We start from the raw sequence: 25,312 nt of genomic DNA on the forward strand, positions 1-25,312 counted from the left end.
AGAAACACTCACACATCCTTGATCCTTCTCTCTATTTCAGATGGAAATGTAGGAAACTTCTGAAACTATGTGGTGTCTCCCTCTCTCTCTCTCTCTCCCCTTCCCAGAATTGAGCATATACTCTTCTCACTTATACGTGTGTTATACTATGGGCCAGATCTAGGCTGTGCTCACCACAGATGCCAGAGACCACAATTCCGACCCTCCCAGCGCGAGGGGGAGAATGCCTCATGTCTGCTCTGGAGGGTGAGGTGGGGAGTCATTTCAGAGTGACACCTGGTTGAAATGTCCCTGCTAATATCTAATTTCTATTGTTGACCTCTTTATGTCTTCGTAGGTTGGAGGTAAATGGCCAGCTCAGCAAGAACCTAGACCTCTTCCTTTCCAAGTCCTACTGAAATGCCTCTGATTGTTCCTTTGTAATGTTGGGCAGGCCACACTTTATCACAAAGTCTCCTATGAAACTGGAAGAGAAAATGTCCCACTGTGGTACTCACATGTGCACTTACATGAGGCATTTTCTATCCTAATTATTTAATACATGTTATTCAATATTAACCCTACATGGACTATTATTAAAACACCCAATTTACAAATGAGGAAACTAGACAAGAAAAGTTAGACAACTTGCCCAAATCATAGAGTGTGGGCTTGAGATTAAAAGGTAAAAACCAAGTGTTTCTTTCTCTAAATTCACTGTTGTGCTGCCTAGGTGAGTTACTTTAGGCATTAACTTCTAGGTCCAAAAAAGAAGTAGGTTTGATGGCATTTACACACATATAAGTATAATAAAGGAAAACATTACATGTAAGTATATATTATGTATATATTTCCTTTTTTTCCAAGTCCTAGATTTTTCCATATTTTTCAATATATTATAAATTTCAATGTTTCTTCAAATCAGTGTACATGCTAGTAATAATAAAATGCTGCCTCTATTCTCTCAATAATAAATGTAATAAATTTATGTTATATTTAACATCTTAGAACCCAATAGAGATCAGGATGACCAAGCTGTCCAAAGACTCATCAATATAAGTGCACATTGACCCATCCCTAATGCAGAAAATGTACGTATCATAAGGAGAGTACAAGAGTGAAAAACCAAATAATATATTCTTAGGATATGATTAATAAACATATCAATAAAAAGCTTAAAAATTTTTAGACATCACACTATTTAAAACTGATTTGGAGACTTGGGAAGGATGTAACACTAGTTTTTCTAGAGTTAAAGTAATTATGCTATCCACTAACCTCGTCTTCATTTCAACAAGCACTTAAATTTTTGATATTGTGGTGGTTGGAACCAATGGTCTTAAAGAATACACACAAAAAATCAAGGTTAGGCCTGTCTGAAAATTGATGTTTGACCAGGAAAGAGACATGTGAACATTCTTATATTCTATATTTAATTTTACCCTAGATATAGCTAAAGTTCAGTACATTTTTTTATCTAGTTGACTTTAAGGGTGTAAGAAATGCAAAAACTCCTTTCTTTTAAAGAATAAATATTGTACTGTTGTTATAAGAAAAAATAAATCTACATACAAGTACCTAAAGGTTGATACTATAAACACGTCAGGATGTATGAAGTTGATTTCATATCTCTATCATGAGCACATCATCCTCTATGAGGATGATAAATTTATTAGGTGTGTGCATATGGAACTTTATAAGCAAAATAATGAAGTGCCTTGTTTTACACACAAGATCTAAGGAAGTTATGTGGTTCTCTATAGCACTAGTGCCAGTTGGTAGCAGAACCCAAACGGATGCATTTAGGATTTCTTTTACATACACAGAGAGATTATTTTAGAGAGAGCATTTTGAGACATCCAAGAAGATAAATGATTCAAATTTTTCTGAATATTCTCAATCTATGTCCTTATATATCACTTAGGCTACAGTTTATTTTAGCAGAATATAACTTAGATACTTAGCATACCCCAACATGTACAAATATAGTTGGGTAGTGCACAAAAAAGATGTACCCTGGGATTAAATATGATTGATGATATTTATAAATAAATATCTATCCAGAGCAAATGATTTCACATATAAGAGTTACTTGATTAATACCAGGAAAACAATACTTTTTCTCTTCCCATTCTTCTTTCCTTTCTTGTCCAACTGATACGTGTCTTAACATTATTTTTTCCTTACTTCTTGATCTAACCAAGCCCCATATTTCAACCAGTCTGTTAAGAGGTCATTTAACATCTTTTCTAAAGTAGTTCTCTTCTTTTTCTCCCATACACAACTTACTGTGGATCCATAGAGATATGAGCTTTTGTCATCTTGGTGTTTGTCTGGGCTCCCTGAATTTTGTAAGAAAAAAGAGTCTTCACCCTCTATAATAAGAATACCAATGTAGAGTAGAAGGCAATTGAGAGATAATCATAATTTAAAGGAAAGGGTAAAACATGAGCTCTAGCTATACACAGAAGTTATTTTCTGAGATCTGAAGTTTTTCTTCAGTTGAGATGGTGGAGGAAAGAAAAAGTGAGAACTATACTTGCCTCAGAACACATGCTTTAAAAATGTATTAAAAAACTTAATCAGATATTCTAGAATCTAATGTTTCACAATGCATTGCAATTTTCTCTTAAAAGTAATTGTAGTTTTTAAGAAATTTAAAGAAATTGGTTTTTGCAAAACGCTGTATTCCTTCTTTATATGTTTAACTTTTATTCACCAACAAAGACTGGGTTTCAGTAGGTGACAGGAATCAAAAAGATGAATAAGAAACACAGGTGACCTCAGGAGGGTTACTGTCAGATAGGAAGACATGGTGCTGTAAAGAACTGTTAGATGAAGTTTGTCCATGCAATTTTTTGAACTTCTTATTATTACCTGTCATAGAACCAGAGAAGATTAAAATTAAGAATCTTCAAATATAATCTTTATAATAACTTATTTACAAATAAAAACTATGGTCCACATATTTAGTTTTCTGTTTCAAAGTTATTTAAGAGTCAGTGTGCCAGGCATAAGAAATAGAATAAAGAACAATGTAGGTTCCACTTCACTGCTTTTAGTGATTCCAAATTATGGGAAAAGTGTTGTGACAAATGAATGTTTAGAAAACTAAAGGAGCACAAGAGACGAGCATCTTCCTGCGCTGAAGAGTTTGGGGACAGTTCCTGGTGGGGGTGACATTAAGCTGATCCCTGAGAATTAATTTGGGGTTTTCATCAAGGTAAAAAGCAATCATAAGAAAATAACCAATGCAGAGACTCCAGAGGCAAGGACTACTGGGTGGGTTAGCAAAACAAAGAAGTTCTTTAAGGCTAGATGGGGTGTGGGGTTGGGGGTGGGATGAGGTAGAGAGATCAGCAGGGCCCATACTGTTCAAGACAGTGAGGGACCACGTGATAAGCAAGGAGGTGATATGTTCATGTCTACTTGCAAAATGTGACTATCTTCATAAAGTGGATAGAGGAGTGGGTAGACTAAAAGAAAAGAGACTTGTTGCCAGTAATTGCATCCGGCCAAGTGAAAGATCATAGAGGCTTGAGCATGATGAGTGAATGAGGAAGGAATTAAAGAATGGATTTGAAAGCTCCTTAAGGGGTTGAATAGGAAATACTTTGTGGTTGAATTCCAACAGTTGATAGGAGGAGGAAAGTTTAACCCAGATGTCTAGCTTGTTTAGGAAGGTAGCAGGGAGAAATGAAGGTTTCAAAAAGATAGGAGGTTTTCTGTGTTAAGTTTTAGGTCATTGAATTTGAACAAACTGTAGAACACTCAAGAAATATGAAGAAATAGATCAAAATCTCCAAAGAAATATGTGCTGGTCCCCATATAGAATAGCTACCTCAGTCATCTTTGCCTACTTTTCACTGATCCATTTTTAAAATTTGAATTATGTATTGTTCCTCATGCCTGTTCTAATTCTATCTTATGTTTTACATAATAATAGTGTTTGTCACAGCTCCTACTATCTTTTTCAGTTGTTCATTTTCTTTTTACAAAATAGGGTTGTGAGCTACAATGTCCCTCAAAGTCTCATGCATCCTCAATCCATTGATGAGTTCTGTAGGTTAAGTGGAGGCTGGTTGGAGGTGAGTTCCTGTGGTCCTGACCCAGAAGGGTACATTCTTGTTCCGGCATCCTCCCTCCTCCCTGTGCATCCTGGCTGCCATGGGTTGGACAGCTTTCCTCCACCACGTCTTTCCACCATGCTGTCTAACCATGCATGGAACATGAACCAAAAGAAACCTCTCCTCCTTTAAGTTGGGTTTGTCACTCATTGTGTCCCACTGATGGGAAAGTACCTAAAACACAAAGTTAATATCTTGCAGAAAGTGAGAAGGGCTCCCATTCAGTTCCTTGCAGATAGTTGCACACACAGCCTTCTTTCTTGGGCTACCTTAATGTCTGGAACAACTGTTGATGCATAGTAGGCAAGCACAACATATGTTGTTGGATTGAAACTTTATGACTAAAGCAAAGTTTTGTTTAGCTATGCAAACAGTGGAATTTAAGTGGGAGCCAGATTGTCCAGGGGCCTGTATGCCATGTCAAGGGTTTTGATGTATCATTTTCATTTGGACTACCACTCTAATTGTTACTGTGTAAAGGGGTTATTTTATAGTGATTTATATGCAGTTTACTGGCCATTTATTGCTATCCTCATGAATGACAGATATGAATTATGTGTAAGCTTAAAGTTGCCAAGTCAACATTTGAACTGTCAGTGGTACTGGTAAGACAAGGCACTGAATTCCATCTTCTTTAGCTCACCCAGTGTCTCCTTCAGCCTCTTTGACAAGGGTGCAGAAATGGAAGAGCCTTGCCTTTCCCTTGATATTCTGAAAAACAGGGGTGTTTTGGATTAGCCAACTAATTTACACACACACACACACACACACACCTTAATCATTTTCATTTCATCTATAAAATTGGATGTTTGTATTAAATTATACCTAAAGTTCACTACAGATAAACTGTTCAATATATGTTTTTTTAATCAAACCCTGTTATGTTCTGGTCATATATTAGATTTCATATGTTCAAACTTGGCCTAATAGATGCATACCTAGTTCAGATAGGCTTCTTAATGAGAAGCAAACTGAATTCTTCTAATAAAAATCCATACCAAAAGCACTAATTATAATCATTGCTTATCACACTTAGAACAGATGTGTTTTAGAAGATCCACTTTATACTTTTGTTTTTAAAATTCTGTTAATATTATTCTGAGTAAGGCAAGGGTTTAGAGTTCTAATTGAGAAATTCACAATAATTATGAGCTAATTTGATAGATTGCCAAATGAATATTAATTTTGATACTTGTGAAATGTGTTACTTCCATGTTTAACTGAAGGAATGATAACAGACCATTGCAGCAATCCCATTATTGAGAGTGGTAGGCATTGTGAATTGATCACATGGATGATAATAACTTGTTACTATCTACAGCTCCATTTTGATATGCAAAACGCCTAACAAAATGGTTTCATTTCCGGCATCCTTAAAATAAAAAGAAATTGCCATGGTCTTTTTTGAATATTGCAATTTTCAGCACTGTTTATGCAAAATACATACAATTGTAAATATGGTTAATAGCTGAAGTATTTTATTATAATAATTTCTCAAATTATTTTCAGGCTTATTTTGGTATGGTAGTATCAATTTTATAGTGCAATGGAACTGTCTAACATAGTAGCACCTAGCCACTTCTTGAAATGTGGACATTGTTGCTGGAGAACTGAATTTTAATTTTTCTTAATTTTAATTATTTTAGATGGAAATATAATGAGCTACATATTGCTACTAATTACTTGATTGGCTAAAATGAATTCATCAATTTAGAACAATATTTCTTTAAAATACGATAACCATTTTATGACATTTGTTTTACATAACCATTTTATAATTTTTAAAGTAAACCTAAATATTTTATTCAAATAATGTTTTCAAACTGAAGTAATGGCAATAGACATTTTTTGTCTTTTAAAATAACATCCATTCTTAAAATATTGTTGTTTTTAACTGGAGTCAGCATAGAAGCCATTTATCACAAAATGACTGACGACATCATAAAACATGGAGAAAACTGGAAACACTTGCTGCAAAACCAGCATAAAATAAGGATGTCTGCTCTCATCACTCCTGTTTAATATAGCACTCAAAACTTCATCCAGCTCAATCAGGCAACAGAAAGAACTCAAAGGGATACAAATAAGAAAGGAAAAAGTCAAATATCCTTATGCACGGATGACATGATCATTTACATGCAAAACTGAAAAATTCCACCAAAAGACACTTAGAATGAATAATTTTCTAATATCAAGAATCAGCCATTAGGATTATATCAAATTAAAAGGCTTTTGCACAGAAAGGAAACAACCAACAAGTGAAGGAACAACTTACAGAATTGGAAAAATTACCCGTTATCCCTCAGAGAACTACCATCTAGAATACACTGAACTCAAAAATATTTCGGCATTTGAAAGGAGCAGACATTTCTCAAAAGAAGTACAAATGGCCAATAAATACATGAAAAAATGTTTAGCATTTATGGTCATTAGGGAAATGCAAATCAAAACATCATTGAGATACAATCTTACTCCAGAAAGAATGGCTCTCTACCAGATCTGAAACAAAAAATGCTGGCTAGGTTGTGAAGAAAAAGGAAGCCTTTTTCATTGCCTATGGAGATGTAAACTTTGTAAAGTAGTTGAACCAGTATGGGAATTAGTATGGAGTTTCCTCAAAACACTAAAACTAGAAGTTCCATTTGACCCAGGTATTCTCTTCTGCATATCTTCCCATAAGTGTTAAATTATCAAACTACAGTGTTCCATGTGTACCCATGCTTATAGAAAAGAACTGATAACAGCTCAATTTTAGGAGTAGATTATATGCCCATCAATGGTTAAATAAAAAAAGAAAATATGATATCTATTTATATATGTAATATACATATAAATATATTACAATGTATAATGGAAAACTGGAATATATAGTATAAATATATATATGAATACTACTTCATCATAAACAATTATAAATTCGAGTTATCTGTAAGGAAATAAATGTGTTACATGAAGTAAATCAGACACAAATGGATACATATCACATGGTTTCTCTCACATGAAAAATTAGAAATATTAATAATTTAAAGAACAAAATAAAAAAGAAATGGCAGGTAGATTTGTGGAGATAGGAAGGGAACCTGGGGTCAAGGAGTAGGGTAGGATATGGATGAAAAGTGGATGTAAAAATGATCAGGATGCAGTATGTTATACATACAAATTCCTCAGATGAGTATAGTCGTTATGTATCATGAACATACACCAATAGAATGATGAGTAACTTTGACTTATGGAATTTGTATTTGAGTTCATCCCATTTATCAGCAATACAATGTCAATTTACTGTATGGAATGTGCATTTCTTGATACATAAAGGCATTCTTTTGTTTACCAACTGTTAATATAAATACGAGGCTCTTCTCACTCTTCTTTCCAGGCATAATTTTAATTCACCTGTACGCACAAACACATGGACACTGCACTTCTGTACATACTGAGAATAGGTTAGTCCTTTCAGTGACCAGGAACAGGCTGAAAAAACAGCCAACCAACAAACAAAAACCCTTCCAGCTCCTTCTGCTGCCTAGAATAAAGTGCACAATGTTTTGATATTTTACTCCACAGGTGCCTGGGTAATCCTGGGAGTTCTCAAAGCCTGACTTTCCGTATCTGCATAACAAGTGAAAAAAGGCTATTCTGGATATATTTTTCCAATGAAATAACATGCAAAATCATTCAATCCTTCAAATTCATGCCATGTGATCAGTTACAACAGTGAAGCTTTGGCATCAACAGGACCAAGAGAGGCTTCGACAATCTGGATGTGGTGAAAGATAGAGTCCTCCCCAAAAATGTATACATAATTCAGGAAAAGAAAAGATTGTATAAACATTTTAATACTAAATTTATCAAGACGTCAGAGATTCATACAAGTTACCTTTGGCTTCTGCAATCACAAGAGGTCCTCAAAGTGGTGGCCATGAGCTCACAGACATTCATGCATACGGTGAACCGCTGCTTGGGTAGCCTTGGTCATTGAGATTGCTGTGCATTCATTTTCAATTTCTTCTTTAAGTGCCAGGAGTGAAGTGGGTTTTCTGTACGACATCCTCTAGGGTCTGCCATACGAGGGTAGTACTATCTGTTGAAAAAACATCAGACTACTTTTCTTTTCCTGAACTGTGTGTACATTTTTTTGGGGGGGGGGCAGGCTCTGTATCAGACCTCTAAACACAAACCATTATAATTCTCTGGGGTAGTTGTACTTTGGACGGTTCACCGAGACACTAGATCAGACTTTATACATCACTGCCTTGATTCAATCACTCCTATGTTCAAGAGTTAAAATTACCATGTTGCAGAGATATATCCATATCCGTGTTTATGCAGCACAATTTCTAATGGCTAGATCATAAACAAGTAAACAGCAAAATAGAATGTAGATATAAAGGAAGTAAGGAGAAGTTGAAGTAATTCGCTAATTTACCTACTCAGCTCTTTCGAAGTGTTTTAATATATATATACTAATTATTTCACTTATGCTACTAGTTTCTCTTAATTCATTGAAAAGAAAGTTTTGTACTATCATCTGTTTCTTTTTTGTAAGAGAGAAACTTTTATGTCGAGGGCTTCTAATCTAAGTAACGATGAATAACTATTTTGAAGATAGTAATACACAGAGCATTAACTATCTTAATCTCTTATTATTTTGTTATGAAATTTTATTTTGTTTTGAATAAAATAAAATAAAAAAGAAATTTTTATTGCCAATTCCCTATTTCTTATAACAAGGATCTCCACAATTTTGATCATGAAATTTCGTTTGGAAAAATTTACTAACCATACAGTTAGATGCCTATTAATTTCAAAATTATATACATGTAGCTACTGATTATAGCTTATTGTATTATATCACAAGTTATATTTATTATGACTTTTAGGTATGAGGTAACAAATATTAATATAAATTCTTGTATTTGCTTCCTAACTAGTTCATCATTTGAAAATTAGGCACAATTCTTTTTTTTTTCTGGCTTAAAGAATGAAATGCAAGCCCTGTGTCCTTGTTTTCTTAGGCCAGAGTGATGGCTTTTGCCTTTTCTTTCCAACAAATTTTCTACTAATCTTCATAGTCTCTCTCCTATATCAAGTGGTTTCAAAGCTTTTGGTTTGAATTGAGTATGTTTGGTATAGTTTTTCCCCAATGTTTCAATTCTTGAAAAGGATTTAATAAAAACTCTCCAGCAAGTTAATTTTGTTGCCAGTGTATTTGAGAGCTCTGCATAAAGCATTCATGGTTTCATATGTGGACATATTAGAATCTCTTCCTATCTCTTTCCAATCCTCCTTTCTTTCATTCACGATTCAGATAAATACACATCCACTAGCTTTAAATTGAAAAGACACAATTCTAACAGTGCACACACAAACTAGGAGAAATTAATTGCTTAATTGGCTTGGAATGTTCTCATAGAGTCTCAAAAATTTACACAATGGCAAGTTACAATATGCTTTATTCTTTGACTATTATGATGTAAACGCTCTGCTGTAAGTTGTGTTTATTAGATAACATGTTCAGAAAGAGAAATGTGAGCAGTTACTTCAGTAATTTAAATCATTTGAAAAAATGATTTCTTGTTGTACTCCAAATACAACAGATTAGCACTAAGAAATGTTAAGAATCTATGCAGAATGAATTTGAAGCTATAGAATGCTTTCTCTTTTCATAGTAAATATTAATAGTCAAGCATTTAAAAGAGTATTGACTATCAAGAGTGACATAAGATGGAAATTCTAGATTTCCCTTATTAAATTTGTTAAACTAGCTTTGGTTTCTTTTAATGTTAGCCAAATTCTAGGATTTTTTACTTCAGATAGCTTTCAAAGTTTTATTTAAAAAATTTATAAAATAAATACATTTGAAGTATCATTTTGAGTAAGAGTTCTATTATTCAACACATACACATACCCAGTGTTAATACCAGTAACCAGAATAATATCCCCTCACTTTGTTCCTGTTCCTTTTGTAGCATCCTGCTGTGCTATTTTCTCCCCTCAGACTTGTCACATCTGCTCAAGGTCCACTTGTCCACAATCTCCTCCTCTTCCTCGTACACCCAGGACCCACTTCGATAACTTCTCTGATGAGCACATATCAGAGGTGTTTAACTCTCCTCTGAGTTCGGTTGACACTTACCATATATTGTCGTAAAATGTATTCCAGCATTTAGTGGAGTTCTGGTCACACAGAAAATCATAAGTATTTGGGAAATGAATAAGCATACAAAATATTTACATGGTGTGAATCAGAATTTATATTGCCATTGTTTCCTCATAATAATGCCATTACCGACAAGTTTTGGCTATTCTTCTAAAATGAAAGTTCTTGGAGAACAGGAATTATTCCTATGCTTTTCAATCATTGACTCCTTCTCCTTGCCAGTTTATAGAAATTACAAGTAAGATTGTTACAGTTGAATGGTGCTGAAGCACCTCATGCTACTGATGAGAGAATGGTTCCAAGGAATCCAAAATCATGTAAAGCTGAGTCCGAGTTATTCCAATTTTAGTATATGTGCTGCCAAAGCGAGCACCCGAGTTATTAACAGTCTAGTTTTCCTGAGCCATGGTCCAGCTCCCAGTCACTTACTCAGCAAAAAATTATGAACTACCTTCTGTCTACTGTCTTCCAAGTTGAAATTACTGAAGATTATGGGATGAGTAATTGCTGGCCATGATTTGATAGTCAAGAATGACCCACCAAAGTTAATGTTAAACATTTCAAGAAACTATATCCAGTCTCATATTCAGCATGAAAAAAGATTTTGCTGAATTTACTATTTTAGAATAAAAGAGATTCTCAATGAGGCTTATATTATATAAACCCAAGTCAGTTCAAATTTTAAGTTTATGTTAATTAGGACATTTATTGGAATATGGACTTTTTCTTAAAATAATTTTTAAATATAAAAAATTATAATTTTTAAACATATAAAAATGATTACATATTATCCATAACTAAAGCAGATGTCAAAAAAGAAGTAGCAGAGGCCTGAGAAATGTGGAGAGAAATATTAGGAAAGCTTATCCTCTAAAGAAATCAAGATGGTCTATCATTGACAGAAGTAAGAGCTGGATAGGGTTTTAAAGAGAAGGACTTTTGTTCTCCATGTTCTAATCTTTGTGGAAGAATTAATTTATAGGAGTTGACCAATGATCTTTTCAACACTATGGATTTGAATTTTAAAAAGTTGGATAAATGTTTAGCAAATGACTAATAATATGAAATTTTTGTTTCTATGGGACTAGTTTAATCTTATAGGATCAGATAAATTTAGTTTGTATATATTCAAATTAATTATACAAACCTAGAGAAGTTTTCAATAGCATATCAAAAGCAAATGTTGTTTCTTGCATCCCCCTGAAATGTAAAACATAAGCATTATATGGCATGATATAATGTGAGAATGTGAGCACATATGATGTCATAGACAGACTTTAGCCAAAAAGAACTTTTTTGTGACTGATGCATGATAACCTTACAAATATTCAATACTTAGATTTGCAGTGCAACATTTTGCTGTATTCCTTAAATATAATTCATTGAAAGCAATTTGAAATGAGACTCACTAGCAGAAAAGTCATAATCTAACTAACATGTTCAGTAATAAAAGAGGAAAGGTGTGTTAGATTTGTAATATTTCCCTGAAGAGTCAAATGATTTGATCTAACAATGATACAGCAAGAGGCAGAGGAATAAGCCTATTATTAGAATTATGGTGAGACTAACAGTATTATTCATGAAATTTTCATGAAATAAACCCATATTAGGAATTTCAATAAACTTCGGGAACAAAAAGTTATGTGAGAGAATTTCTATTCAACCATTCTGTCCATCATCATATGAAAGTTCCTTCCCCTCCAACATAGGAACACACTTATGTTTTGGCTCTTATACTGTTTAACATAGTTTACACATTTAAGGAGAAGAATGTTCCTAAAGTTATCCAAATAGAATGATAGGTTTTAATTAACAAATTAAATCCCTTTATTTACTGGTGGAAGCTTGGAATAATATGCAAAGTCATCTAGGTTTGGAGGAATTTTAAAAAGTTGGCATCCAGCTACTTCTGTCTATAAACAGGCAGAAAAAAATAAGGAAAAAGGAAACCCCACCAGACATTGCATTGGCACAACTTGTCCTGAAATACATATTTATTATCAGTTTCAAATATTTTTAGAAGTCTTAATATAGAACTCTATTAAAAGCCACACGGAATAGAGACAATTTACTGACTTTTCTTAATTCTACCTGCTATGAGGCTTTGTCCTGGAGCCACTGATTATTACTCTGGATATGTAACACATCCAACATTAGTTTTACATCAGCCATTATATGAGAAGGAGACAAGATGGGATCCTGAGAGGACATGTATATTGATACACAAGTATTTAAGTTCATTATTCTGTTTTGTGCAACTTTGTATTAACAGTCTTACTCTAATTTATTGTGGATCCAAACGATTGCTGTAAGAATGGAGCAGGCCAGGTTTGAACTCATCCAGTAGAGATTTGACACCTAAACAGTCTTTCCTCATTGCACTACCTCCTTCAGCAGGTCTTTTCAGAGTCGGTGACCCATTGGTAGGCTCAGTCTTGGAGCACTCTGTACTATTGTTTAACACTGTGAAATTCTGACTGCCAGACAGCGCCATGGGGAAATGGTGTCACTAGCAGGTGGCTGGTTTTTCCTTGATGCTTCGATACCTATTTCTGGCAGAGACGTTTTCCCCTCTCTTTTGCTACTCCCTCCCCCTTAGAAAAAGCTGTCTTTCCAACAGCCTTCCCCTAGTGTCATGGACCAAGGTTCATTTCTGTCTGTTCTCAGGTTGATAGCCCATCACATAGTAATGTCCAAACATGAGAAATTGTGATAATTAAACTTCTTTTTTTTTCTTTGCAGAATAACTAATTGTAAAAATTGGCAGGCAGCCTGCCGTTTGAAAGTGAAGAAAACATCTTGTTTTAACATCTGAGCAGGGATTTTTTTTATAATCTGTAAACAATTGGACCATATGTAGTGTGATGGGAAACATGAAGGCTGCAATAGAACATCATTGAAGGAATCTTGTGTTTAATTGTTCTTCTTTGATTCACTGAAATAGAAATCAGCTTTAAAATTCTGTGTTTTATCATATTTTTAAAGAGACAGTTTTTCTTAAAATATCAGACAACACTGACAATTTACTCAGTCATGAATGAGAGGCAGGCAAGGGAATTCCAATTTCTGAAAAGTAAATATGTTTTTAAGACACCTGAAAAGGTAATAGATGTGCCATGAGCTTTTTTCAGCCTTTGGTTTGACCTGCCATCCACTTTGGTGGTACAGAGAATCTCTATACAATGTGGTTCAGCTCTTACAGGGTGAATTTTTTCTAAATATTCTGTTGATAAAATGAAAGTTAAAAAAAAAAAAAAACCTCAAGACTGACTAAGTTGAAATCTTGAAGAATGAAATCTTATCTTGTCTAAATTTTGCTACATTTTCATACCATGGGCAAAGTATGCCCTTTTAAAAGGGTTTCAAAGGACATCTGGTGAATTCTTTTGTATCTAATACAATTCCTTATGTATCATGATTAACTTCCTTTATATTAAGTTGATACCACTTAAAATAAATTAAAATGATCAAAAGGATTTTGAGATCATCTGTATGTCACCAATCTGTAACACTGGTGTGACGGAAGTGGGTTTGAAGCAGGGAGAGCCAGGTTCCTTGCCTGACTTGCCATTGGAAGGACATCAAGCTCTTTGTGGTTAACTTTACCTTCTTCTTCCTTGGGGACCTTTCCCCTAAAATTAGCTAGTTTTATCAGGTCAGTGATTTTTAGAGGGACTGTGAACAGAGAGGCTAATTAGTGTCTCGAGAAGAACTTTTGCAAAACACTTCTGGGGAAGAATGTCTCCTTCACACTTCTGCTTCTCTTTGCCTCTCCCCAAAGTCGCTGCAGGGAAGGTGAGCCAGCCTGGCCTATTGGAAGGTTGTCATCCAGAAGATCCACTGACCCAGATGATCTCTCAATGATAGCCTACTTGACAGCATAGAAGATTCAAAAGCAATTCACTGTTCGATGTGCTAGATTTCATATTTTCCCCTCTAGACCCCTACTGTTCTGACTTGATAGTTTTGTTTTGGTTTTGAAATTTTTAATATTTTATTGGGTCATTGTTCCACATGAAATTTAAATAGTGAGAATACATGTACTGTGGTTCTATTATCAACTCCTTCGTGCCTCCACTGTCTTCCAACTTGAGTCTGTTTTGGAAAGCTGTTCTCACAGGTCTCAGGCAGCGAGCTGAAAACGACAAAGGCGCCTTCCACTTCTCTGCTGTAAAAGTTGTACTTACCTTGTTTTCAGGAAACCAACCTCCGTTTCCAAGGAAACAAGAACAAAAAAGCAGTTGGCAGCTCGCATCTGGGACTTAGAAGAACTCTCACATGTCAATTTTAACTGCTGGCTGCTGGCTCAGACCTAAAAATGTGGGGTATTAAAATCACCTTCAGGCTTTTAATGCACAAAACGATATCAAACAAGTTTTGTTTTCCTTAATTTTGAAACAATTGAGTTTAATAGAAAATCATTTAAAATATCCTTTAAAATAATACAACAAATTTCGTGCTCTTAAAGTGCTGTAAATAACTCAATACAAACTCAAGTTTTATTTTGAAACAGTAGGCACATATATTGCATGGATATTTTCTCTATTTTGTACCACTCATTTTTGTCACTTTTTAAATTATGTTGGCTTCTTCCTTCTTATTACCTTCTATGTTTCCAAATCTTTATTTTTTATTATTATTTTTGACTCAAATGCAAAGTATACTTTATGCAATAAAATACCTTTTCTCATATGCAAATGATATCTTTTGTTTTATCCACAGAGCTTTGAAGTCATTTTTAATATTTTTCGTAATGTTTTTAAATGATGAATCATGAAAATACAGATCGACATTTTCCTCTAAAAAATGTGATGTTTTGATTCTAGGCCTACATATCCATGTTAGCACCGTTCACGTCTGAGTAACTGACATGCACCCTTTGGTCTGTAGAGTCTTTAGGCCTTCGCAATTCATGGCTACCATGGTCCTTTGAGTTTGTCAAACTCCTGCTAAACCATAAAGCTGGATGGAATGCATTTGCATAGGGTAGCTGTGAGACAATTTATTATAATTTTTTGTTGTCGCATTAAAGGTGGAAACTTGCAGGAATACTTTAGGCATGGAATTGATTAATGATAGATTAATTGTCAAGAATTGATTAATAATTGTCAAGAAAATATAGTTTTGATTTGATATTATAATCCATCTTGGGTTCTATTATTTTGTATTAGTCTACTGTTTAATTGCCATCTTCCAGTTTTAAAAAATGTCTTTTAGAATTTCATTCCTTGACTATCACATCATTTTTCAGTGCACCGGTGTCCTTTGAACACCACGATGCCTGTGGATAATCATTAGTAGGTGAAATGCTGCAGGTTATACATGCAGCAATTTATCATATTTGTGAGGTAGACTCTTTACGTGACTTAGAGTATTTACAATAAGTTAAAAGTTGAATTTATGTAATTTTGGTCTCCATGTTAGATTTTTGCAAGTAAATGTGTTTTTTCCTCCTCCCAAATATAGGAAATATTAAGATAAATTTATGTGAAAGCATTTAATGTAATTTCTCCTAATTTCCCTATCCTCACATACATATTTATAAAATGCTTTAATTTTCTTGATTCGGTAACCTAGATTTTATACTTTTGATTTGTGAATTCAGATTCTGTTGAATATCTTTACTCTTAAGGGGAAGGTAGGCCAATGGGATTCTCATGTTTAACATTTTTTGCTACTATTAGAAAGTCAGCTTGTCACAGGAGAGAAATTACCAGAACTTCATAATAAAGACCATGTAAGCAGTAGTTATGAAGAATCAACAAATAATGTTATGAACAAAAAATATAGTCTCTGAAGGTTAAGAAGCCTCTTAAGTAGGAAAAATACGGCGAGCTTTACACTAAAATTTAGTCAAAATTTAAGATATCAAATCCTGATATCATTGCTTTATTATTTTATTGAAGATATAATTCAGGCACTATAAGCCCACCATTTTAAGATGGATACTTTTGTGTTTCAGTGTCTTCACAACATTGTACAACTTTCACTACTATCTACCAGAAATGATTTTGTAACCCTGAGGGAGTCTCATGTCCATCGCCAGCTGCTACCCGCCCCCCAGCCCCCACCACCAGGGGACATAACTTCTGTCTCTAAGGACTTGTTTATTCTAGACATTTCATATAAATAGTGTATAATTTGTGATCTTTTCGTTGTACTATTCTCATGAAGCATTCCACGTTGCAGTATATGTCAATACTTCATCCCTTCTTTTGTTGAATAATATTCCATTGCATGAATATAACAGATTATTTTTATTCATTAATCAATTGGTGAAAATGTTTCTCTCGTTTCTTATTTTTTCACTATTCAAATCATGGTGCTAAGAATATGCACGTACATTTTTGTATGAAACTATGTTTTTTATTCTCAGGCATATACATAGGAACAGAACTGGTGGGCCATATGGTAGTTCCAAAATATTATTTTAATTAAAATAATACAAGCAATGTTTTTATATTGTGGGAAATGAGAAAGAAAACAGAAGAGTATACAATTTTATTGCCCCAAATTTGATTTTAAAAGCCCAGCAACAAATAAATACATAAGTAAGATCTATACATTATTAGTGGAATGGTGATTTTGTTTGCATTTTTGTTTTTATTTCTTTAATAACAAATAATTTAGTGTGACATTACTCATATATCAGACTTGTTGGTTTCATGTTAAATTTTTTAAAATATACAAATGTAGGCTCAAAATAAATGAGCAGCATTGTTATAAACATTATACACAAACAGCCTCTGATTTACAATGGTTTTGATTAATGTTATTTTTACTTTATGGTAGTACAAAAGTAATATTCATTCAATAGAAATTATATCTTAAATTTTGATAATTTCCTGAGCTATGGATATGCAACAAATTAAGTTCTCTCTCTTGAGATGATGAACAGCAGTTGTGAGACATTCCCGATCAGAAATGTGATCGTAGGGTAAACAAAAGCCAATGAACTATGTGAGCTACAATGTTCAGCAGAGCATGTGAGTTAAGTGCATTTTTAATGTTTGATATTTTCAGTATATGAGGAACATATTAGTGTATAACCCATTGTTTGTTGAGGAGCATCTGTATATTCAGTAGCATCTGTGTTAATATCTGAACCCAAAAGTCACTATTTGTATACGAGGGAAATTATTTTAAGTGAAAATTTTCTGAAGTTACTGAATAAGAAGACTATTCAGTAAGAAAATACCTCTGTTTTACATTTTACAACTTACTGATAATTTTTTTTTGTATCTGCCACTATTTCATTGAATGAGTGAATTTATCATTGTCTCTTTACTCATTTGTATATATTTCTAAAATAATCACATATCTTTGAGAATAGTTTCAAAGTTTTAGATCTGTCAACATTTTTCTGTGGTTCCCTGTGTACCTGCCTCTCCTCTCTGCCTCTCCCTCTCCCTCTTTCTGTCTCTCTATTCCAAACTATGAATATCTTATAGCACATATAATGCACTACGTGTCTCTATGTGTGTGCTTATATTCTATCTCTCTTTACCTCTCTTATATGATTAGGAAATCTTTCTCACCTAAGTATCTTTGATCTGTGATGATCTGTCTTTGTGCTAAGCAATTTACTTCCATTTTCACAAAAAAATTCATTGTTTTACAAAACTATTATTCTAAGTTAAATTTCCTCTCTTTAAAAAAGACAATAAAAATTTTTTAAAAACACCAACTGGCCTTTCTTATCTTTTCTAAAGAATTTTTATACTCACATTTCTTATTATCATGCATTGTACAAAAAGCACCTATTCATCAAAGAATTTGAAAATAAAAGGATGAAAAAGGAAACTATTTTAGTTTAATCACTTCCTTTTTGCAGTGTTGGGGATCAAACCTAGGGCCTCACACATGCCTGATAAGAGCTCTGCCACACAGCTATAGCCCCAGCCCAGACGCTATTTTAAAAATAAAAATAAAAAGCAACTGTTATTACAGGCTACATTATCCTCCAGGAAAAAAATGGTCTTCTTTCAGAAAACTTGTCCTTTCTTTAAGTTCATCATTCTCTTTTTATTTCCTTGATAATGCTCCTTCTCAGTCTCCCTTCTTGTGTGTCACTTGGTCCTTCCCTTCCAATCGTCTAATGATCCATCAAGATCTTTTCCTGTTTAAGCACCTCCTGTGACGCTCAGATTCCTTAATATTTTCTCACTCAATCAGTTTAACTATTACTTACTGAGTCCCTGATAGGTCCTTGACTCTGTGAATAGTACCTAGATACAGAAAAAGCACAGTACCCAAGAAGCATGAAAGATGGCACCTCTCTTTCCTTATTGTAAACACAATATGCACGTACCCCAAAACGGAAGAAGATAAGGAGATAAAAAGCATTTATTTTGTCAAACACGTAAGTGAGACACATGAACTAACTACGAGGACAAAATAATTTCAGGGATGGAGGGGAATGGAATTATATAAATAAATCTCAGAGTGGTGAATATCTTTACATGTATTAAAGGATATCCTTGGAGAGGTTCCATTTCATCAAATTTTATCAACGAATACCTTATGAGGGTTAAAAGGCACAAAAACACACAAATTTACACTGATAAAAATTAATCTCTTAGGGAATGGCACATTATGCTGGCAAAAGAATGGTCTAGGAACATTCAAGATAAATCAATAACAAAATATTTGACCAGTAGATATCCCAAGTGACAAAACTCAACTTTGGCCTTAAATAGATCAAGTTTTTAAATTCTGAAGTAACATGAAAAGAAGTCCTCCTGTTAGCTTTTTGTTGCTAGGGTAAAATAGTTCACACTAAAAATTTACAGGGGAGAGGTTGAATTTGGTTCATTGTTTCAGAAGAGTCAGTCCCTAGCCTAGTGACTACAAGGCAGAAACCACATGGCAGAAGGGCAGAGTAGAGGAAAATTATTCATGGCAACCAGGAAACAAAGAGTAGGAGGAGAGAAACAGCATATTCAACTCTGAAATCATCAATGCATTATGTAAGGAAATCATGTTTGTAGAGGTAGTGAGTGTGGGAGGGTCAAATTAAAATTATACCTAATGACCTTAAATTATATACCATATTTTATGACACTTTCCTTGAACTTGGTAATCAGATAAGTAGCATGAGAAAAATTAAATTTAAGAATGAATATCAGATTTCTATAATTCACAAATCATAATATGCCAAGAAAGAAGAGCTAGAAAGATTTCAGATTCATCTATGAAGAAGTCTTAGTTAAAATCATCATAGGGGACGCATTCCTAAAGGCTTGGCTTTACTAAGCTTCCATGTGTCTCCATGTGTGTCCACATTTCTTCGACTCCTGCAGTAAAAAAATAATGCTACCTTTATGTGTTTCAAATGCATTCCTTCCCTAGTCCTGCCAGTATTCACAAATGCAGAAAGTTATAGAACAGACCCTCAACTGCTTCAAATGATGAGTTCTGTGTAATTCTAATGTCTTCCAACATCAAACCATGAACAAAATACTTTTAACTGGATGCTATTTGCTTCTTTTCTACTATTCTCCAGCCCTAGCATGCAACATATGTTATTCATTTAAAATTCAAAATAGCTTACTGAGATACTGGAGCTTAAATTCATGAAGTCACTTATGATTCATATATATATATATATATATATATATATATATATATATATATAATTCACTTTAACATGTAATTATATTGTAATAGGTTTTTCTGAAGAAACAACTCCAAGTTAACTTATTGTCCAATCATCTTAACTAAATATATGAATCTTACACTAAATATTATAAAACATGCTTATTGTGACATACAGTTATACCAAATAGTAACATATATTAATGTAAACATATTTATACACATATTCAATGTACATGCATACATATATACATATGAAAGTCTTAGGTTTGCTTGTTATTTTAGAGAAAGTCATTGTGATGACGAGACATTATTGTTGTTTAATGTTGTTTAATTACATTTTTAATGTAATACTGTGAGTTCTTTCCATTGGTTTAATAGTGAATGATCTACACCTGAATATTTATGTAAGAAAAATTAAAGAAGATATTTCAACCAAAAAAATCTCTAAAAACTGCTTAGTTATACTACTTTTATGCAAACAACTTTTGTTTTCTGGTGAAAACATTTTAAAACTCAAAAATACCTTTGTAATTCCATTCTAGATGTTTCAGTTCCATATCTAACAGAATCTATTAGATGTTTCCCTTAATGAAAAAATTTTAACAGTTGAACTGATTTGAGCCTGATGGATATTCTTTTGCCCATTAGATGTTGAAGCTGCCAGTGACCTGTGAAATGGTCAAAGGCAGGCAGCAAGGGAGACTGGGTAAACAAAAATTAATAGTTGACAATAAAATGCAACTAAAAATCTAGCTGCTATATGTATTTTCTATCAAAATTTGATAGAAATGTGGGTCAAAATCTCACAGGTTATAAAACGTGAATTCTTTGACTAGAACTGAAAACATCTACATAATTCTCAAGATGGATTTACAATAGGAAATAGCCATCTTCTAATGAGGACTAGATCATTAGTTGGAATAAAAAACATTTTTTCAAAAATCATATTACAAATTATGCAATACACTGTATTCAAAGGCCTATGTTCTGTAATCTAGAAACTTTTCTTGACTCTTTTGACACATGATTTTTATTGTGCTATTTTTTTTTATTTTCTTTGATCTTATTGATAATATGCAGCAATTTTAGTTGTACCTTTATTGATTCAGGATTGATTTTGAAATGTACCAGGTTTTTGTTTAGGAAATGAAATTTAAATTTTATATGCCGTATGTGTATGTGTATGTATATATGTGTGCATGAGCATGTGTGTGTGTGTGTACATGTATGTGTATAGATTGTGTTTTATGATCCAAGAACCACTAGGGATAAAAGAAGAGAACCTGATGGCTTTACATTTTATTCTGGGTAATGAGTATAAATAGGGATATATATGAAATATAAAACATTTTTGTTACCGAGTTACTTTTTATGTTACCGAGTCAGGAATCATTTGAATGAAAAAAATACTTAAAATTTTTGAAAAGAATTTTGATCCTGATAAATTACTTTGAAAATATCCTTGTTCGCATTTTTTTTCCACTGAGCTTTCATATGATTTTTGCTTGCTTGTCTTCAAACAGAATCGTTGATTTTGTTTGTTTGGTTTGAGGAGGAGATGGTCTGCCTATCTCAACATCTTGCATCTCTTGGAAAATAAAATAAAAGCAAGACATTTCTTCTTTTCTATTTTGTTTCTAACATTTTAAGTTTTATTTTGTTTCCTAGCCATTTGACAATATAACTGGCAGCGGAATTTACATCATTCTTTAACAAAATTTGGGGGGCAAAAGAAATAAGATAGATAAAATTTAATTGTAGATGATCTAAACATTTCAGTCCAATATCACAGATGAATGTCATTATAAGAATATAAGTTATTATTTCATCTACTGCTTCAGGCAGTCTCAAACATCTAATGTGATGAGCCTAAGTTTGATTGTTCAGGATCTCACTTTTAAATATTAATATTTTATTTATGGTACCACGTTTGTGTAATAAAATTGTGTTTGTTTACTAATATGTTCAGGTTTTATTCTTATCCTAAATTATTGTGATTATTTCCAAAACTTCTTCCACAGAATCTGTATGTCTTTATCAACACCCAAGATTCTAAACATCAGCTGGTTTACTGGAACACTGGTCATTGTAGCTGGAATTATTTTTCATTTTAGTTCCACTGGTATTACCTTACTACACTTTCACTTTTTTAAAGTCTTTCTTTTCTGTGAATTATTATTATCATTTGGACTTTAATTCCTACACTCTACCCCTTTAAATGAAAGCATTTTCTCCACCTTAGTATTTTGCTATTGTTCTCATTGTCACTCCTATTATTATTTCTACTGCAGCTACTCTTGCCAGAGTGTAATTGCAACAAAGCAGGAGATTGCTAATCCCATCCACAACACCTAAGATTTGTGACTTTGTGTGATTTGCCTCCTTTCCCACCTCTTATCCTTTTCCCTGCAGTGTGGGCATATGTTAGCTCCATGTTAGGGCAGTTCCTCTGAAATCACGTTTACTTCTGGCCTGCTGGACTTTGGAATAGCCATCACTCCAGAGAGATAGATAGAGTCACAATATTAAGAAATTTTGCAAGACCCTAATAAATCTGCAGTTTGTGTGGATACTAATATTCCATTAATGAAAAACTGCTGTATCCACTAACAAATACTCTACATTAATTTTTATTTTGTTTAATGCAATTTACTTTGCATAGATTGTCATATCTCAAGGTTAAATATGTGTTAACACTACGCTTTCAGTATTTAATTATACTTTTATAACTGGAGAGACATTTTGTTTTTTATGTCAAATATTTCTCTTTTATTGAAAATTTCTGAATCTTTGTGGAAAGTTTGAATTTATAAGGGATTATTTTTTAAGTTATGAAACTTTTATGTTTTTTTCAATATAATGCCCTCCCAAGTGAACTATTTCAGCTCTCTTGTGTTTTTTTAAGATACTGTACATATTATCATGCACTTTTCATGTCTCCATGTGATGTCTGAAAGGCCACAGAAATATGACATCATAATTATCAAAGTCACCTCTTTTGTTTAGAATATAAGTTTCATAAAGACAGAGACACTGTCCTGTTTTATGTTTTTTCATGCACAGTACCTTATAGACACTCAAGAAATACTGAAAAGATGAATGACTATTAATATTTTGATATTACTTGATTCATAATAATGGCCACCAATTACCAAGTGCTTTACTTCATCAGTCAAAATATGAAGCATATTTTAATAATATAGTTTATTGTATCATATTTTATAAACCATAAAGATTCACTATAGATACAAATATTAGTCTCCATTTATCGATTGATCAATTGATATCTAAGGGTCTATCCAAGTCCATAATGTAGATTAGGGTTCACTCTTAGTGTTGTACATACTGTGTCTGCCCAGATATACAATGACACTATTACAGTGTCATACAGCATAGCTTCTCTGCTCTCAGTGTCCTCTGTCCATTCCTAATATGATATTCTGGGTCAGGAAAGAACATGAAGACAGTGAGCAAACAGTTGCCATGAGTTAGAAAGAGGGAGGGATAGAATCATTCAGTATGTAGCTTTCTCACATGGGCTTCTTTTTGTGAGTAGTGTGTATTTCAGTTTCCTCTGTGCTCATGGCTTAATACCTAGTTTGTTCTAACGGTGAATAATGTCCCGAATGTTCCATAGTGTATTTATTTATTGTACCATAGGACAACTTGATTCTTTCCAGATTTGGACAACTATGAATAAGCCTGCTAAAAGGCTGCCATTTGCAAAGTTAACTGCCTTCTCCTATTGCCTTATGACAATGTTTACATATGCTATTTGAAATATATCAGTATATAGACAGAAACATAATTTCAGCTTTCAATATATAGTTATGGGTGTCATTCTGAATACGAAGAAAGAGGAAAATGAACACCAGCCAGAATGCTTGCAATATGAACAGAGTAAAGAAAACTTGTACAAGATCACTGGGGATTTCTTTGCCTTTGAACAGACACCAGACAGGTGAACACAAAGATTTGTTTATACACACTCATCTAGGCACACGCTGTTATGTAGACCAGCATTACCATCCTAGTAATCTCTCAGCTTCCACATGAGTTACTAAGGTCAATTATTTTGGTTTATTAAATGGCAAAAGAAAAATAAGGTCTCTCAGGAAAGAAGCCTCAATTAATTCAAAATGCACATAATGGGCTCTAAAATAACAACTGCATTTTAACAACTAAGTTCATTAAATATTTTCCCAAACTCATAACCATTATTTTGCTTAGTCAGATGTTTTCTCAAAGGAGAGTTCATTCATTTTAACTGCTTACAATACATGATGAATGAAGCAATTTGTTTTTTTATTTACATTTTACCACTGATAATATTTTATTAAAAACACTACCACAAAAGCGCACATTGTAACTTTAATCAGTTCTCTCTTTCTAGAATAGGGCTTTGTTTTACATTTAAAATTTTATAATTATGTTTGTGAATGGTAAAGAATAAGATATACCCAGAAGTTACTAGAACATCTAACATTACAAAATTAATATATGTCCATTAATTAAAATAAGCATAAGCACAAGCACAAATTAGAAATATTTCTCAAATAATAATCTTTAAGAAGAACTGAAAATTTCAATATTTGGAATTACACTGTACTGAAATGGTATGTTATAATAGTTTTTATTTATTTAAGTCCTTTTGATGGCAGATGAATCAAAACTGACCATCTTTAATTTTTAAAACACATTATAAGTGCATATCAGTGTCATTTTTTCATCTCAAAGAGTAACAGTACATTTTCTTTTTCTGTTCAGCATTGTTTAGAAAACATAGTCATATCAAGCATTATCTCATAATCACTTAAAATAGGATGAAATCTCATGCTTTTGCCACAGCGCACATAAAAACTGGGAAATACCCATTTTATAATCATTTATAAATAATTTTAAAAATAGTTAAGTGAATGACTAGACAAAGAGAAGATGGGGTTATTGTGAGAGGACTATTTTTAAAACTACATTTTGGGTATTATTAGATTTTTTATATATTAACCTGAAATTCCTATTAATTAAATATTTTACTTTATTTCCTTGGATATTTTTCAGCACATAGTTTCATCATCTGTAATGATGAAAACCACATTCTTTCACATATCTTACCTGTTATTTCCTTAACTTCTCTTACTAAGGGGGATAAGCCTTTTAGTAAAATTTCTAATAATAACTTTGAAATGGGCAGCTTTATCTTGTTCCTGCACTTATTGATAATCTTTATAATGTATCTTTATTAAAATATACACTGGAAATTAATAGTGAAGTTTATAGAAATTTTTAAATAGTTTAAATTTTTCTTTACATTTTTAGTTTTCTAAGATTTTTTTACATGAAGAATATCAAGTGTTATCAACTATTGTAGAATTTTAATAAAGTGATCATAGCTATACTTTTATCTGGTTATGGGAGTAATTATATTCATAATTTTCTGATATTGAAC

The sequence above is a fragment of the Heterocephalus glaber genome, unplaced genomic scaffold, assembly GCF_053883595.1.
Source record: "Heterocephalus glaber isolate CG9 unplaced genomic scaffold, H.glaber_assembly_v1.0 deba00001465, whole genome shotgun sequence".
NCBI lineage: Eukaryota > Metazoa > Chordata > Mammalia > Rodentia > Bathyergidae > Heterocephalus > Heterocephalus glaber.